Source organism: Larus michahellis, chromosome 1 (genome assembly GCF_964199755.1).
Source record: "Larus michahellis chromosome 1, bLarMic1.1, whole genome shotgun sequence".
In the NCBI taxonomy this organism is placed as follows: Eukaryota; Metazoa; Chordata; class Aves; order Charadriiformes; family Laridae; genus Larus; species Larus michahellis.
In genome coordinates this window covers 72,698,395-72,717,295 of record NC_133896.1, presented here as the reverse complement: position 1 = coordinate 72,717,295, position 18,901 = coordinate 72,698,395, and the positions used below count along the sequence as shown (strand labels likewise).

The 18,901-nt window shown below is 41.6% G+C and overlaps 1 protein-coding gene across 20 annotated transcripts in view; it reads right to left on the bottom strand.

Annotated features, from left to right (window-relative positions):
- The window catches only part of SOX5 (SRY-box transcription factor 5), a 656,593-nt gene that overhangs the window by 621,362 nt on the left and 16,330 nt on the right, over positions 1–18,901 (bottom strand). The window lies entirely within an intron of this gene.

Genomic DNA, 18,901 nt, shown 5'->3' with positions numbered 1-18,901 from the left:
AAGTAGCAAACTCTCAGTTCAGCTACACTCCCCAATTCACACAACCATATAAAAGAGATTTCAAAAGGACTTCAAGGGGTCGTACAAAGAGTCACAAGCAGCCAGAAAAAAGGCCTATCCATTCATTTCCTTCTCTGGCAATTATCAGAAACATACACCCCGGGAGAAACTATAGAAAAGAGTCAGATATAGAATGATTCTTCCTCCAGTACACCTTCCCAACTCCTTGCAACCTATAGCTTCCAAATAGTTATAGCTTCCTGTAGACTTCCAAAGTACCCCAACATAGGCTGTATCTTTGTGTTCAACATCCCAAATGGACTTTTCTTCCATCCAGTCGTCCGACTGCTTTCTAACACAGTTATACTTTAGACTATCCTTAGCCTCCTGTGCCAGAGCTTCACAGTTGTTTAAAAAAATACCAGTCCATACTTGGCCCCAAAATGGATCCAACTATACCTGTGCCATAAGAGACAGAACAAACCCCCCACAATGGGGTTTCCCCACTGTCTTTGCCTTCTATGCCGATGCAAAGCACGCATTCACGGCTCCTGCCGGGCAACTTCAAACACCACCAGTAGCTACAGTCTCAGGTGTATTCCCCGTATACCACTAAGCTGCAGTGAATATAGCACACATGAAGCCAGTTCACATACGCAGGATGGCTGCCTTCTGCAAGAAGTAAATTCTACAAGCAGAATCCATGGTTTTCTCAAGCTGACTGCCAAACAGAAAATTCCCTCCTCCAGCTACTTTCGACATTGCAATTGAAAAAAAACTCCCACCCAACAGAGATATTTTAAAAAGATGCTGCCGTTCCACCATCGCTTCCACAAGATCATAGAAAAATTCCATTTCAGAGAGATCTCAGCAGGCCTCTGGTCCAATCTCCTGCTCAAAGCAAGGTCAGCTGTGATCATAGCAGGGTCAGCCAGGAGCCAATGCAACAGCCAGAGTCTGCTAAAAGAGAGTCTTCTCCCCTTGCCCCTCAGTCCTATGTTCCTGCTACACCATTAGGGCAGCTGCTGATGCTTATGTGAAAGGGTATGTAATTTAATAACAAACTGAACATTAGTTTGCAGCCAGATCAGTCCCTTGCTTTGGCTCCCCACGCAACTGCCAAGCACTAGAAAGGATGAGCGACCGCCCTATACTGTGACATCCCATTCTGACGCCACTTCGAAGTGGTTAGACAGGTACCGTTTAAGTCTACCACTTTTAGTCCATTGATTCTAAGACAGATTAGTAGTTAGCAAAATACGTTATGACCTTCATTACTTTCTAGAAACCTTACCACTTCCCAGTAAAAAACCAGGCCCCAGGACAACAAATTCAAGCCCACGGAGAACCACTTGCTTTTCCCAGCTGCCATTCACAGGCACTTTGAAGTAGTCCACAATCATTCAGCGTTGGTTGAAAAGGCTGGAAAAAGGACTCCCGTAACAAGATTGTACCTTGCTGAAATGAAAGAACTGGCAGAACTTCCCATCAAATTCTCTGCGGACTGAGCCTCCTATTTTAAAAACAATGTTTGCCAGTGGTGCTAGTTCTGATTATTCTGTCTTAAAATGGACAAATTGGAAGGAATCTCTTTCCTCTTACTCCCATACTCAGAAGCATGGGATACGTTTACATGACATCCTGAAAAAAATACTCTGCGGTTCAGAGAGGGCATTAATGCAAAATGGTAAATGGTGCAGATATCATTTGCTCATATTTACCTCTTTCCTTAATATGAGACACACAGTTAAATGGCATACAATATATTTAAAATTAAAACACTTTTTCAAGAAATATAAAAAGATCCAGACGCTCTGTAACATATAATTAAGTTGAGAAACCAGCTAAAAGAGCTTGGCAGGACTCGAAAAGATTAATGCATGTGTGGATGAAAACATTCATATTTGCATTCAAAACAACGTCTCCTCCTACAAGTAAGTCAGACCGTACATTTCAGCTGTGGAGTCTCTGCCCCACAAAGTCACTGCTGAAGAGCCTGGCACCTCTCACCCCGAGCCCCATGGGAGTGCTCATGAGACCAGATGCAGAAAGCCCTTGGTCCTTGAGCCCTGGCAGGGAGCAGAGGGCGAGCTCTCTGCTCAAACTCAAACTCAAAAGTGGGGAGCTCTCCTTCTGGGTGCCCATCTGAAGTGGGGGTGCTGGAGTTGACACGGCCAGGGCTGAGTGGAGAAAATCTGTACAACCATACTTTTATCTTGTTTGGCGCCTTAGTCCTCAGCGGTGCTTGGCATGATTGGTGACCCGAACAACCTGATATAACTATAAAATAGGATCTAACTTCAAAGCTGGCCTTGTTTTTAGTGTGGGGTTGGGCCACAAGCCTTCCACAGGTCCCTAAAATATTCTGTGATTCTGTGAGCATCAAGAAGCCAACAAAAAAACCCCAAAAGAAACAGAATGCACTGTACATGTTAATGCAGGGTAATAGAGGATTAATGATTGAAATGTTTGTGACCCACTATTGTATTTGCTCCAAAATACTTATTTCCAGAAGAGGTATAATCTTAGGGAAAGTTCATAGGTATTCACAGATATGTTGCAGAGACATAACAGGAGGAACGATAAGAGACCACACAAGCCAGTTTTGTAGCTCATAAAAGCAAGTAGCGTTCACTGAGAAGTAAAAAAGAATAACCTTTCTTGTTTAAATAAGCATATTGGACAACAATTCTTTTCAATACTACCAGACAGCAGTGGATGAATAAAAATTAAATTAAAAACATGTACACGGTTTCAAGAGGGAGCAGCTTCTCTTCTCCCTTCTCCCATCACCATTGCTTAATGGTGTGAATTTGGTTCCCAGTATAAAAAGAGAAGAGCAAAATCCCTTCAAAAAAACACAGCCGGGGTTTCATTTCTCCAAGTTTGTATCCACCTTGATGAGTAGATTACAAATCCAAGCAAACTGAGCCTACGGCTAATCAAAATGTAGTGGAATTGCAATATAGCTAACCATTGCTGCTGTTCCTCTCACTTCTTCTTTTCATTCTGCACTGAAGATAGGATTAAGTGCAGGTGAGAAAGGAGAAAAAAGCCCAAACCTGTGACTATTTAAAGTATTAAGTTCCAGCACAGCAACTTGCAGAGTATCTGTGCTCCTGAGGGTGATTTATATTACCACCAGCAAGAGGGGGGGATGAAAAAGAGGGGGGAAGAAAAGAATGGAAGCAGAGTATCAGAAGTAAAAATCTGGCATGCAATTGGGTCATCTGAAGTGGTAATCAAATACTTTAGAATGTGAAACTTTTCGTATTTATTGTGCACATTTCTGGGGAAAAAATACATAAAATAGTAAAAATAATGTCTCAGACCAATAGTTGCACACTATCTGTAGCAGGCCAGACCTCAGCAGAAAGATCAGAATGAGGATATACTTGAGGTATATGTGGCAGAAGAAGGGGACACCACAGAAGAAGACCCAATGAGGTGCGTGCCGGTTAGGTAAGCAGGCTGATACATCAAAACGGGTGTGACAGAAACTCACGTGTAATGTCAACGGTACTCCGGCAAAGTTTTTCCAGCCCTGACCGGAGTAGTGCTCAAATTCCTTCAAAAATCTGATCCTTCATTCCTTTCTTTGGAGAAATGCTACATAATTTTAATTACCTGTCATCATCTCGAAGTAAACAAGGCAGGATATTTAGAAAATAATAACAGGCCTGACCACACACTTCAATTTGCCTCACAAATTGGGCCCTAGGTCTGAAAGCCCACACTGAACTCCCCTGAACATAGTGGCATTGATTGTAAAGCAACACGCGCTTTTGAAAGAGCAGAAGTAAAAACGCGCTAAAAAAATTGCACACTTGTCTTCCCCACAGGCTCCATCATTGCCCACCTCCAACCTACTCACCCCACTCCAGCTTCGCTGAGGTCTACGTGAGGCACACAGCTCAAGTCCCACCACAACGACAAGGGTGAGGAGCAAAGAAGCTGTGAGAAGGCCACAATTCTTCCAGGCCCCCGTGGGTTTATGAAGCAGGAGATGTCCCCTTCATCTGCTGCTCTGACATGAGTCCCACAAACGCTCCTTGCTTCCAGCCCCACTGCTCTTGCTACCACCACAGCGGACACTGGGCATTGCCTGGCACCTCCCAGTGAGACAAGGGTGGAGGCCATGACTACAAAAATTTTTTTTCCCCGATACTAAATTCGAGGCAGATATCACTTTGCATTCAAGCCAAGCAATGGTACTTTTACTGCAGGTCAGATTATGTTCCCCAGCTAAAAAACAAAAGCATGTGGATGCAGTTTCCTCATCCTCAAACTTTTTTGCCATTTTGGAAAGGTCCAGCCCAATCCTGTCAACAGGGCCACACACAAAACACAGCATTTTCCTGTACGAACAAAAGGAGAACGAACCTTTGAAATTATTAGACTTTAAATAAAAAGGAAGTGCATTGTTTTTCTCCACTCATGAGTTACTAAAAAATGAATCTGAACACCACTTACCCACTGGTGACGCATTCTGATCCAAATGCGTTTTTGTGCGAGAGGTGACAAAAAGCTCAACAGCAGCAGAACTTCCCCGTGATCTTTCTTTAGGTGCGGTTTAGGAAAAACAAGTATGCAATCCTGCAGCTACACAGGTGGTGATCAGAGACAAGGAAATTGTTGTTGCCAGCATTATTGTGAAGCCAGCTGCCACCACGGGGATCTCGGACAAAATGCAAGCGGTGCCGCCTTCACAGCAGCCCAGCGGTGACCAGCACACCAAACCCTCTCAGGCTCCACGCCGAGTGCCTTCCCCTGGACATTTGCCACCACTCAGTTGTTATGCCTCTGAATATCACAACCATCTACGTGGTGCAAAGTAGAAGGTAAAACAGGAAAATACAGTAGTTGCTCACATTCTACCAAGTATCATGAAAAATTCTGGCAAAGAAAGGGTGAACGAGGTTCAGAAAGATACGCAAGTCTATAGCGAAGTCCCAGTCCATGAGCTGTCCCACAGGTTTAAAGATGACTACTTAAATCCTGAAAGTTCAGTGTCTACCTCTGCTTGACTATGCCAACAACCCAGTGAAACCTGGTATATGAAAATCTACCATGTGACGTACTGGAATCATATGTAGTCGTGACTCATTAGGACCTACTAAGTTCCAGTGACATATAACATGCACTCTAGTATTTCATCCTCTTTCAAAACCAAATTCTTTTTAGCTCTCCCTTGTTTAGTAACAATCAGTGCTTATGCTAAATTTAAGACAGACCAGAAAAACAAAACTGAAAATCTATTAGCCAAATTTGACTTTTAATGGTAAACTTATTGACTTGAAAATTTAGAAAGAATCTTGAACTGAAGCAACATGCCTCATTTTTGCTTTGGTTTGTGTGGTATCTTTTAAGTGATACAGCTTTTTTTTTAAATAATGCTCATTAAATCATTATGAAATATAATTACACAGTACCAAAAAGCTCTTTACCCACCGTAAGGTATCCACAGTGGTGTTAAATATTTTATCTTATTGTCAGCTTACTATAAAAAGATTTTAACCTTTAGCTGATCTATCCTCACATTTGATTGTTATCCACTGTGGTGCATCGCAAAGAGCCAGGCTTTCCCTGTGCGCTGCTTTCCTTTCTAAGCAACATGCCTCAGTCTCCACCTTAGCTCCTCTGCTGCTTTTAGTGAAATGAATGCGTGAAGCTATTCTAATATCCTCTGAAGTCAACAGCCAACACAGAGGAATATGAGCCCCATCACTTTAAGGCTTTAGCTCCAACATTTTTAGTGTGGTTTTTTGTTTTAATTGGGCGTTTTGGTTTAAATCCTACTTTCTGACTGATGAATTTTTCGATTAATGCAACTCATTTTCAGCTTGGTATTTTGCCTAGTTCCCTTCAAATTGAAGCAATTATAGAAAAAATTAAGTGCTCCAATAATTTCAAACCTCTCTACACTCTGCAATATTATCACTGTACTTCACTTTTTTTTTTTAAAGGTGCAAGCTCTTCAGGAGTGCTTTCTATTCAAGCACGTACAGTCTATGAACTGATTAAATATTATCAGACAATTTAAAATCTTTACGAGAGCTTTGGCTTTCCAACATTGAAAGCAAATGCTGTGCTAAACTCAGATGATGCTATGACATGGTATGTTCCAAACAAAAGCAATACCAAAATTATTTTCACACAAAGACAATCTCGGGCTTTATATATATACACAACAGCAGAAAAAACTACCCTCTTCACAACTGAAGGGTGAACTCTTTCTTCTCAGATCACGACCCAGAGAACTTAGGCCAAAATCCTGCCAGACATATGGATAGATGGCTGCATGCAAAGCCTCATCGACTTCCATTGCTACTACAAGAAAGGTAAAGGTAAGGACCAGTAAAGGTCCTCCTCTTGCAAAACAACTTGCACAGCTGGGGCTTTAAAAAACACATAGTTCACTTTGAAGAAAAACCCACAACAGGTAGACAGAAACACTCATCTGAGGGGCTGCAGAGGTTTGAAATGACTGCCGTCTTCGCAGTACAGCAGCCAGGCTTCTGCCACTCCTCTCATGTCAGGAGTTCATACGTATGATTAAATGAGCTCTGGAGCAGGAAGTTATCTCATCTCACACACTTAAATGCTATCTTAAAGAGTCCACTTTTACCAATCTACTGCACTTAATCATAATCTTAGTGCTCTTTTCAGGTAAGGTTTTCAGAGTAGATATAAAGGTGATAAACCTACACATGGAAACCTTATTATTTCTTTCCACTCGAAGAAGAAACTGAGGCAAAGAGAGAGTTTGTTTTGGCTAGTATTCTTAAAAGAATAAAACCCAAAGAAACATACAGAACATAGATCGATGAAATCAATGCTTTCAGTGCAAGGCTTGGCTTCTTCCCATATGTTACACTGCATTTATAATTTCAAAAAATACTGTATTATATATGATGGTATGTGACTACTGAAAAACAGGCTTACTGCACCTTCTAACTTATCTGTACTAAGACTATCCCTCACATAACTTTTTAAACCACTCAATTAAAAACAGTAACTGCAATATGACAGGCTCCCACCAGTGTCAAACTTCTATTATTCCTTGCTTGAAGAGAGGGAAAAAAGCAATACAGGTTATCTTCTTTTTTTTTTTTTTTTGTCCTGTTAAATACCACAAGACCAGTTTGTAGGCTCAAGGGTAAGTTCTTGATTGCTCAACAAATGCCATTACATTCCACGCAGATTTCTCTTGATTGACCTAAAAAGCAATCCCCTGGAGATGGGGCAAAGGCTGATCGGCCTAATCAGTTTTTTGTCCCGCATACCACAATTTTTACCCCACATACCATGAGAACGCTACTCTGTTGCAGCACATGAGAATACATACCGTCAGGCAGGGGAAGTTTGCAGAGGTAACTCCTGACCCCACCCTCAGGCATCTGTCTGAATATGAATCCTCCCAATTTAAATCCACCACCTATTGCCTAATCTAAAATCAGCACTTCAACTGTTAGACAAATTCTTTTTACCATATATTTCAATAAATTCTTAATGAATAACCTGTGACAGAAAAAAGGATGGCAAGAGAGGAAAGAAGAGATTACAAATAAGCATTTACAGCAGCCTATTTTGTGTGTTCTCCCTCTGTTTTCAAACCTGTCTTCCCTTTCCTTGCTCTTTGGAGTCATCTTTCAACCTTGACCTTAGCAGAGTGAAAGAGATCAGCTTCAGCACTAGGATAGGCAAGTCTTAGATCGAAATAACACTTCTACACACAGATGTATGGGCCATTCATGTTAGTGGCGTCAGGCACGGATCAAGGGAGAGCAGACATCACAGTGTAAAGGTCTCACCACAGACCAGCCTGTCAAAATGCTGTAGGAAAATACGTGTTCAACCCACGCCAAACACATGAACATAAAAGTGGTGTCAGGCTTCAGGTGCACAACACAAACTGGAATCCAAAGGGCCAAACTCTTCTCATTTCCAGCAAATCATGAGCTCATGAGTAGAACTGCTCTGGATTTTCTTCTGTCACAGAGGATGGACTTTACTGATGATGTCCTCTGGGAAGGAAAGGTGCTCAAAGTAATAGTGTCATACTAAAATCTAGTCAAATCTGTAACATTAATTAACAGTAGTCCCAAGCACCACAACTGCCCCCCAGAGCCTCTCTGACAGCTCTGTGGTTTCACAATCACAACTTGTCTTTCTTAAGTACTATTTTCTCCTTCTTGATGTGCCTAACACCCACAAAAATATCAGGGAAAACAATGAAACTGTACACTAGGGACGGGGTTATAAAAAAAGCACTTAACATCAGTCTCATTCTGCTCCTATTGACGTCAGCTATAAAATTCCCATTGCCTTCCTGGAAGCCAAGAGATGCCACTGTGGATCACTTTTGAAAATAGCAATCCAAAAGCAGTCAAATGCAAAAAGATAGCAGACTGAGATTTTTCTTTTCCCTCCTGTTGCTTCTAATTATAGTTTTATTTAACTGTACCCCATCATCTGCATGCTATTTCAGGGAGGGGGTCCCCAGGACCAAATGGCGAGGTCAAGGGCCTTTGCAACTATGCTTAAATTGATGCTGTCTCTCCAACCCAGGTTTCTCATTGAGCCTTCAGCTGGAAGGATGGGCGTGTGCACATGTTTTATTTAGTTCACTTCCTATTTTACACCTGTACTGAGGTGCCCTAATCATCCACACTGCCAAAAAAACCTAGTTTTCTCCCTGGCTCCCTTCTGCAACAAACTGTGAGGACCCTCCAAGGGGAAGCAGTCTGACAGGAGAGTTCATCACAGAATGTATGCTACACAAAAAGTATGTCAACGAGTAAGGCCAAATTTGGCTCCTTCAAACTTTACGGCAGACCTCTTATCATCTTAACACCTACAAAGCAACAACCCAGAACACAAAACACACAACCCTGTTGTATGCCATAGAAAAATCACCCCTCACCACCATGCTGCCATGCTGTATGCTCAGTATTGCTGGCATCTTGAATTGACAGAATTCAAAACGTGCCATAAAACCATCCCGTGGACACCACAAGGGTCAAGAAAAACTAGAGGCCCAGAATGTTGCAATACGGAGGTGGATAGTTCAATGCGGAAGGTGTTAGCCCTAAGCATAAGGGACCTATGCCAGCCCACAATGCTGGTGTCGGGGCCAGAGCTCTCTGCCTGGTACAGCCCACGCTGGAGGGCAGATGTAGTTGGGTGGAGAAGGAGCTGCAGTCTTGATACGGCAAAGTCTAGTCAATAGTTGCAGGTGGTGGTAAGAGGAACACTGCGACAGCCTAGTTCAAAACAGGAAAAAATAGCTCTTAACCACATGTATAAAATAGTGGCCCAAGTAGGCACTGAGTATTTTAATTGGCATTTTAGATAGAGGCCTTCTCATTTCTCTCGCCATCCCTCCCACAACCCCAAAGGCATATAGCTCTACAAATGGAGCTATTTCGTAGTATTTTTGACTAGCCATTACATCCTCTTCGTGAGTCCTCAGCTGCCTCAAACAAATGATGGCTCTAACATGCCAACACTGTGAAATCATGACAACGTACAGACATACACTCTAAGCCTGCAAAACAACATTTTAAAAAGGAAGGAAAAGGGGGTTCACATTCCAAATTGACACACTCATGCCTTGATTGGACCTGATTATGAAGAAGATACAAAGATGGTGAAGGAACAAATGCAAGAACTTCAAACAGGAGTGGAGTAAAGGAAATTAAGCCCGAAGTCTGGATGCCCGTATCTCCAGAGCTCTGTGGCACTTGAGTCTAGCCAGGACCACAGAAGTGCTCAGTAATGAAAAACAGAAAAAAATATGCAAGTGCTAGTGTCAACAGACTCTTTCTTTGCCCATGAGTCAAAGAATCCATAGGTGATATTCACATGAGTTTACTTGCATTGCTTAAACTACACAGCTGCTTTTACAAGACTGAGATGTTTCTTTCCTTCCAGAAACGCAATTCTTTAGGTCAAAACAACCAGGGCATGCCTGATTCTGGAAGCTTTTTTTCAGTATAATTAACAGCTGACATTAAGAACTGACATCTAAGTCAGCTCTTAATGTTGACTTTTTAATTTACTGTCACATAGCTTACTTAGATGAGACAAATCTGTCTTCCTTAGTTCATGTGTATGCACCAACAAGAAAAGGCACAGACCTAGAATTCTCCATAACGTAGAGAGATCTTGCTGAAGCTGAGAGCAATGTGGAATGACACAGGCAGGACTGAAACGAATGTCATGTACTAATCTCTGTAATTAGCTAACTGATCAGAGCATCCTGCACATTGCCCTGCAGTTTCTCCCGGGTTCTTTCTCATGCTCACAACAAAAATACAGATAAGAAAATCTTTGCTCATCTTTGGGAACATAAGAACTAACTTTTATCCAGGCCAAATCTTTTCCCATTCTGACAGCTCAAATATGATTTATTCATCGCTAGACCATTGAACTCCAAAACAAACCAAGGCCTAAAATAATCTTTGTAGTAAGTACTTTTGGAATACATTCCCCCTCTTCTCTCTCTCTCTTCCTTTCCCTTACAAACAGGTAGAAGAACGCTTGGAGAGATCACACATTATTTACGTGCAGTATTATTTTATGGAATTTTTCAAGGTGTTAATTGAAAGTTTTAATGAATGTTAATCATCTGTCATTTTCATTGGCAATCTCCGCACTGCCATATGCTTAACTTTTACACCTGTACAGATTTTCCAACCAGTTCTTTTAAATTGTTTTACTTTCTCAGTGTAGTATTAGTATTAATATTTAGGAAACAAGCCAGCTGCAACCAAGGCTGCAATTGTCTGCAGTTTATTTACTAGATATTTACCTTATTTACTAGATATTACTATGTATTTACTAGATATTTACTAGATTTACCCTAGTTCTGGTGAACTACAGTAATACATCCTAACTATACTACCACTAGTTTTGAAATATTTGTATTAATCCAGTACTTACAGGAGATGCTGGACCGACACTCATGAAGGTCAAAGTCCTACACGGCAGGGCAGGTACAGCACTCGTAACACCTGCATAAGCCTCCCAGTATATTGTCCCAATTTTTGTCCCTTGCCTTTCCTCCTCACTCTCATTCTAGATCACCAGGCAACTGATGTAAACTCCAGCGGTCATGTTTCAGTTCTGTTCTTTTAAAGTAATGTGGAGATTTGTTTCTAAAGGGACTGGACTGAGGAAGCACAAGCATGCAAGTTATGAGTTCTATTTTTGACTGGACTGCAAATATTCTATGTGAACCAAGTCACCCTCAGCACACATGGCACACATTTAAAATGGACATACCTACCAGGCTCCTCGTCTTTTACCCTTTTCAGCAAGACTCTCATCCCCTCTACTCGGTAAAATAGGCTGATCTTCAAAAAAAGGCTCTTTTTTCTTGTACATTTTAATCAGCAGTAATATAATACTAATATTTATCATTGAGATTTAGCATTAAAATAACACAGAGATGAATGAATGTGGCTCTAAACTCTTGTCTTCGCTTTTGCATCCATCACTACAAAATGGTTTCAGTGCTAAGAGAAATTAATAAGATCAGAGCAAGTGCCACTGCTGCAAAACTGGCAAAAGTGAGACAATGGTGAAAAGAAAGTTAAGGGTTTTAAACTTGGGAACAAATAATGGGCACGCTAATTGGGCCAAGGATGAGACACAACAGAGGTGAAGTAACAGCCTGGCAAGGACAGCAAGCCCCAACGTGACTTCAAGCCTTACTAGTGACCACCAGAAAAGGGGTGGGGGGAATTTTGGTATTATTCCTAGGAGAAACTTGTATGCGTACAGAAAATGTTACAGAAAAACAGGAGAGAAAACTATTTCTGAACAGAGCCATATCAGCGATCTAAGTATTTCAGATAGAAAACAAAACCCAGAATATAGAAGAAGCCTTGTCTACACTGGGAGGTGAAGAGTCCTGCTGGCTGAGCAAGGCTGATTTCGCCAGCTCTTATAAGGAAGGAAATAGGGAAGTAGGAGAGAAGGGTCTTTACTCCCTGCCATCCTGATGGTACAAGAACAAAGCAAAGATGAGTGGAAGGGGCCAGATTTAGAGCACTGATGAGGAATACTCCTTTCTAAGGCACAGGTCTTCAGAGTCTGTCAAAGCAGCTGAGCAATGCCCAATACAGAAATTTGTGCAAATTTGCACCTCTCCTTCAATTAAATTTTGGGGGAAATTATTCCTCTGATAATTTTACCTAAGCAGAAAGAACAATCTGATGGTGTTATCTCCACTAAACACAGTTCATTGTTCTGAGTATTCCTCCGCTTCCAACTCTACTGTATGGAGAATGGGGGTATAAGAGGCACAGTCTCACCTTTCTTCTTTGGATATTATGCACCCCACAAAACACCACAAGGTGAAAGATCTTCTGTGTGGGAGGAACACACAACCTAAGAGTCTTTGTGGCCCCTTTTAATCGTGCATTCCAGGAAGTTCCAGGATTGCAAATACCCATGAACTTTTTCTGTTGTCTTGGAATACCTGGTGCTTTCCTTAAAGCTTGTGATTGCATGAAAACCTCAGCTTCTTTTTTTAAAGCACTGAATTTTACTGTTGTATAGTTCAAGATCCTGAACTATAAACGCTGAGAACCAGGGCTAATAAAAAGGAAATCAGAGTCTATTACTTTTAAAACCCCACCATGCATGAGGGTTCTGACTGTAGACTTTTTAACACTACAGATGGACAGAAATGTTATGCAGATGATTTTGGACAAAGGGCAGAGAGAACACCAAGAGAACAAAGTGAACAATAGTATCAGCTAACTGGAAAGTCTGGCTTTCCTCTGATGAATTGAGCCAGCAGTAAAAACCCACAACCTTTCCACCTGTAAAATGGAATGACAATACAGTAGGCAACCCAGCGAAACCCATTTAAAATCTAAGCATTCAAACCACTGCTTCTATAGTGTAATTATTCATAATGGTAACACAGTACCTGAGAAGCCTTGAATTGAAACCAGGTATAGAGGCACTCTGTTAGGACAGATACTACCATGGAGGTACAGAGATTAGCACAGGAAAAGAAAACCCTTCTCTTACCGTCCCTTGTGAGTCCAGCTAATGTACAATGCTCATTTTCTATGTCCCCTAGTTCCTATTTAAACAGCTGTTCACTGAAGAAATCATTTAGAAAGATAAAGCCACCTATTGCAAATATTAGATAAAACTGCTAGGAATTTCCTAGAAATTTCGCTAAACAGTAGGAAGCAAGTTCTTTATTTTCCACATTGTAAGCATAATAACACTAACAAAACCCATGCTATTGCACTACCGCACATTTTACAATATGAATATAAATTGCTGAAAAGAATAACAGACGGAGCAGAACTGCCAAATGCTCTGGAGACCGAGGTGTCGTACACGCAGTGCTGGGACCTGAACTGGGATGGACTGAGGGACGTGGTTTAGTGGTAACTTGGCAGAGCTAAGTTAACGGTTGGACTTGATGATCTTACAGGTCTCTTCCAACCATAACGATTCTCTGATTCTATGACTAAAGGGAACATTCTACTCACTTTACAGAAGCAGCTTCCAGAGTATCAAAAGTGGAAATGAATTTGCATTTGCTCAAATGTAAACGGTGTTCACGAGAACAAAAGAAAATCTCAGAAGTTAGGCTTATACATAGCATGTTTGTGAATCTGAAAGGGGTATTTTGATGTCTTGGATTTTTGCATGTCATTTATGTTCCTGTCCTGTTGATTTGCAATGGGAAAAAATATGTTCTCACTGGTCTCAGATGCTGATGTCCAACTAGTGAGGTGGACCAACAATCTCAGTCCCGTAAGCATGCAGCATGCAGCAGAGACCAAGCTAATAATTTTTGATGCATATATTAGTCTGGGTTTTATGCTGGAGCTTTCAGGGTAAAGCAAGGAGGAAAGGGTGCAGCAGAGAAGTGCCAGGGCTATGCAAAGAGATGGGGAGGAGAGGGAAATAGGAGAGAAGATGGAAGGCAAGCTCGAGATTCAAGGGAGATAACAAGAAAAACTTCAGCACAAAGCTGAGGGGAAGCCTGGATCTCAGCCCCATACCTTCCCTTTTTCTTTCCCGTCCCCTGTATGCAACAGTAACACAAGCAACTAAGACGGAAAGGTAGCTTTGCTCCACTGCACATAAAGCCACCATACAACACATCCAAGAAAGTTTGCTCTCAAAGCCAATACTCCCTCTACAATGATTACTCCTTACTTTACATTACTACACTTTACACAGACTATTACTATACTATACTCTGCATAGACTATTACTACATTACACATAGACAAGGACCACACTGCACTATCATAGAACTGCCTAGGTTGCAAGGGACCTTTCAGATCATTGAGTCCAACCATCGACCTAACGCTGATGAAAACCACCACTAAACCATATCACTAAGCACTACATCTACCTGTCTTTTAAATACCTCCAGGGATGGTGATTCCACCACTTCCCTGGGCAGCCTGTTCCAATGCTTGACTAACTCTTTCGGTGTAAAACTTTTTCCTAATATCTCATCTTGACCTCCCCTGGCACAACTTGAGGCCGTTTCCTCTTGTCCTATTGCCCGTTACTCGGGAGAAGAGACCGACCCCACCTCTCTACAATCTCCTTTCAGGTAGTTGTAGAGAGTGATAAGGTCTCCCCTCAGCCTCCTTTTCGCCAGGTTAAACAACCCCAGTTCCCTCAGACGCTCCTCATCAGACTTGTTCTCCAGACCCCTCACCAGCTTCATTGCCTTTCTCTGGACATGTTCCAGCACCTCCATGTCTTTTTTGTAGTGAGGGGCCCAAAACTGGACACAGTACTCAAAGTGGGGCCTCACCAGTGCCAAGTACAGTACACTACATCTTATAGAACAGAAAAAAGAAATATTTTGCTTCTATGAATCAGACTTAAACATCATGAACTGTCAATTGCTATGTAAACAAAAGGAACAAGTAACAGCCATGGCATGCCACAAAATACATGTATTTATAAACAAATTTGGAATTCTCAATTGGTCTGTGAAAAATTTTGAGGAAAAACTGGTCATCTCTTTTGATCAGAAAGGCAATAAAATGTTTATATTTTAGATGTTACTCTACTGAGAGCTCGACAGTCAGTTTTGGACCAAAGGATAGCACGTTTCCACTTTGCTTAGGCCACAGCAAAATCCTTCCTCTATCGTATCTTCAGGGCATGTACGTATAAGCGTTGCCTAAAGGTAAACTTGCAGAACGAGTGGAAAAAAGTAAATATAAATAATCCTTAGGATTTTGAACTCATTTTATACCAACTATTTGCCTCCCAACTGTACTTTGCCAAAACATTCTCCTGTTAAGCCTACAATGGGAAAAACATTTCAATCTTACGTGATATCAAGACTTTTTTTTTAAGTATTTTGATAAGCATTGGCTTTTCATCAGGTATTACAACATTTGCAAAAAACTTGACATAGTAAGTCACTTGATATCCTTTGTGCATATTGTCTGTATTTAGGCTCAAGGAACCACTGTTGCCCACAGTGACACAGGCTCCTGAGACAAGAACATCACCATACTAACAGCTTTTTTGTTACCTGTACAACCTTGTAGCACCTCCTTGAACAGGGAAAGGGACGAAAGGCTGACATTCCCTATGTCTTCCTGAATATACAGAGGGGCTGCTCCACAAAGGAAACGGATCTGCAAAAGATGCTACAAGATCCTGGATCTTGCCTGTCTGGTGTTCTAATGCGCAGGGACTGGCAACTAGAAATATTTTTATGGTCCCCAAATCAGAAGTCACTTCATAAAAATGATCCCTTAACAGATTCTGCACAAGAAAGATAATCCTTGTACCTCCTTGACTGTACTGCAAATTGGCCCCAAAAGAAATCGCGTTTTCTCCCAAGAGCAGTATTTCCCACAGGAATGTTCCTGATCAGCAGCGATGGGGTGCTGAAGGAGTAAATATAAGTAGACAGCTACTATACAGGATTTCAAGGAGCACCATTTCTGCTATTTCTGTGTAATAGATGGGGAAACTGAGGCAGAGGCGTGCTAAGGAACATATCTGGGCCACTCAGCAGATCAGTGGCAAAGCTGAGATCAGACCAATCCCCATGGTGTAATGGCAGCCGAGGAAAAGAGAAAACAGAGGAGCTTCAATGCTTCAGATGACAGGAGGAGAATTAATTTTCTGATGTGGTGTTTTGTTGACTCTTTCGTCTTGTCATGTACAGCAGAAATAATGTTTGTAGGATTAGAGTAAACTCACAGCAAACGACTCTTATGATTATTAAGCATCTCAGTTTCAATTTGATGTTTCATCATCTGCCAACCTTCCACATCAAAAATGATTTTTGTTCGTATTTGAAACAAAAAAATTACAAAATATCAGCCCAGAATTTAAAACACTTCTTCAACATGTTAGAAAAGTAAATTTAAAATGTCACTGAAGCTAAAAAGAGGAATAAGCCTGTCCATTGCTCTTATGCAATAATTAATTTTCATCAGAGTCCTTATTATGCATTAGTTTTTATGGAGCGACAAAACACAACTGCATGCTATTGTTTAAACATATTTGCTGCGTATGCCAGAAGAGTAAAGGCTGGAAATATGCGTAAAGGATAATACACAAAATGTGGCTAAATATATTCTATATTATGGATCCATAATACAGAATGCAAATGATTCTGACTAAGCATTCACAGGAGACAGTCTTTAGGGTGCATGCTGTGAATGTATATTATGAATAATGCATAAAACTTGGCTAAATCTTAATGAGTCCATTGACATCCTATGGGGTCCACAGGAGCCTCAGATCCCAAAGCATGTCAGTGGCATATTACCCTCCTCCCCCACTTCATTTAAAAAAAATACTTTCTTAAAACAAAGGAAATTAAAACACAAAAGAAAAAACCCCTTAGCTCTGATTTAACTCCCTTATGACAGCAAATGCGGAGACAGCTACCAAGTCCGATTTCCTTCACCCCATTGTGCCTAGATGTTCTACGGTAAACCAGGGCACTGTATGGCATTTCTGTAGGGTTGCATCAGGTGTGGGACATGAGTTACTCCTCCTTCCCAAACCCACATACTAAAGGGCTTCTCCACACACAAGAGGCAAGAGTGTAAGAGGTGACAAGCATCCCCATTATATTTTGTTTCCATTCTTCTTCCCTAATTCCCAGAACTAATGTATAAGGAGACTGCAGAACATATGGGAAAAAACACGTATAGTTTCCTAGTTAGTCAGAGCTACTCCAAAGGAGTAAGTTCACATGCTAAAGGACATTGGCAATGGGTGCAGTCACAAGGACAAAGAACCTGACCGAAGAGAAGCACCTGGTATTTACAGCTTGTAAGTACAAAAAGGCAGTAAAAGAAAAAAATTTCCACCTCCTGAGTGAAACTGCAAGGTTGTACCATTCTATCTGAGAGTACAAGTATACCATACTCACTAGGAAAAAAAAGTGTTGGCATCAAGCCCCAGCTCCACTTAGAAGTGTGAAGATAGTTTTTGTGTGTCACGCGCTTGGAAATAAATTAGTAGATTTTTCCTATAGTATAAATATGAAGAAAAATAACTGATTAGGTTCTTGTTTATTTAGGGTTATAAGTCTTCAAAACCATGCAAATGGTAATTAATTAATTCTTGCAACACCCATGTGTGATGGTAAGTCTGTACGTCCTTAAACACAAGGAAACTGATGAAAAAAAGGTCAAGAGACTTAGCCAGCACGCCAGAGCACTTCAGTGGCAAAGCGGGGCCGCAGCTCATGCTCTCCATGCTCTTGGCCATACACTCATCCACTACACTCGGGATGGCAAATGCTGCTCTGCTTAAGGACCACTTCAGTGCTCAACCAGGTGACTGCAGGCCAAAACCAATGCAACCCTACATGTGCAGAGCTGAAACCAACTGAGTAAATCCCGTCAGACCCGACCTGGCTCTGTCCTCTCCATTCCCACAGCACGTAAGCCTCTACACTTAGACACGCAGCCCCGAGCTCCATCACCGTACATCCAACGGGGATGGCCTACTGACTGGCCAGCACGCCAAGGAAGACCTACCTCAGGGGCTGGTCAGGACTCCTGTCTTCTCCCCACCAGACCCCACCGTTCTGCCCAGTCAGACCTCACATGTAAAACACTATGCCTACACTCATTCAAGCTGGGGGATCAGGTGAGCACTATCTACCACATCCACGTTGCAGCACCTGAGCCCGCCAGGCTAAAGCAATGAGAAACCCCAGGAACCGAGCAAAGATGATAGCTTCCCCAACAGGACCTTCCCTCCCACCCAAAGCATGCTGTCCTTTGGTCCAGAAGGGCAGGAGGCAGGCTGCGAGGCAAGAGCTCCTCCATCCTTGAGGGCATCTGCGCAGGCAGAAGGAGGAGGACAGGTCTGGGTCAAATTTGATATAACCAAGTTTGGGACAAAAGAGCAGGAAAAAAAAGCAACTGCCAGGAAATTCAGAAACACAAGTATTTTTCAGGTTTTGTTAAAAGCTTCTTTCTCCCCCCACCTGTGCTTCCATTGGAAAATCAATACCAGGGAGGAAGAAACTATCTGGGAACTCAGTAAGCATTTCTGATCTCAAAAAAAATCTCTTTTTTTAAAATCCAGCTTTTGTTTTCCTTGTTTCTACTTCTTACAACAGCAACAACAAAAAAAAATCCAAACATGATTTTTTGTATGTGAAAACATTCAACAAACAGATCCTTGAAGAAAGTAACTGATGAAAACAGTTCAACTGGATCTACAGCAGAATCTGGCATGAAACGTACACGGAGAGAGCAGGGACACACGCGTGCCGATCTTTGAGCGTAGCTGTCTATGTATTTAGGCGAGAATACACCATTTCGTTTTACTCCATGGCAATAATCTTTTCCTTTAATGACAGGTGAAATTTTTGTGAAGTTACAAAATATAACCTTTT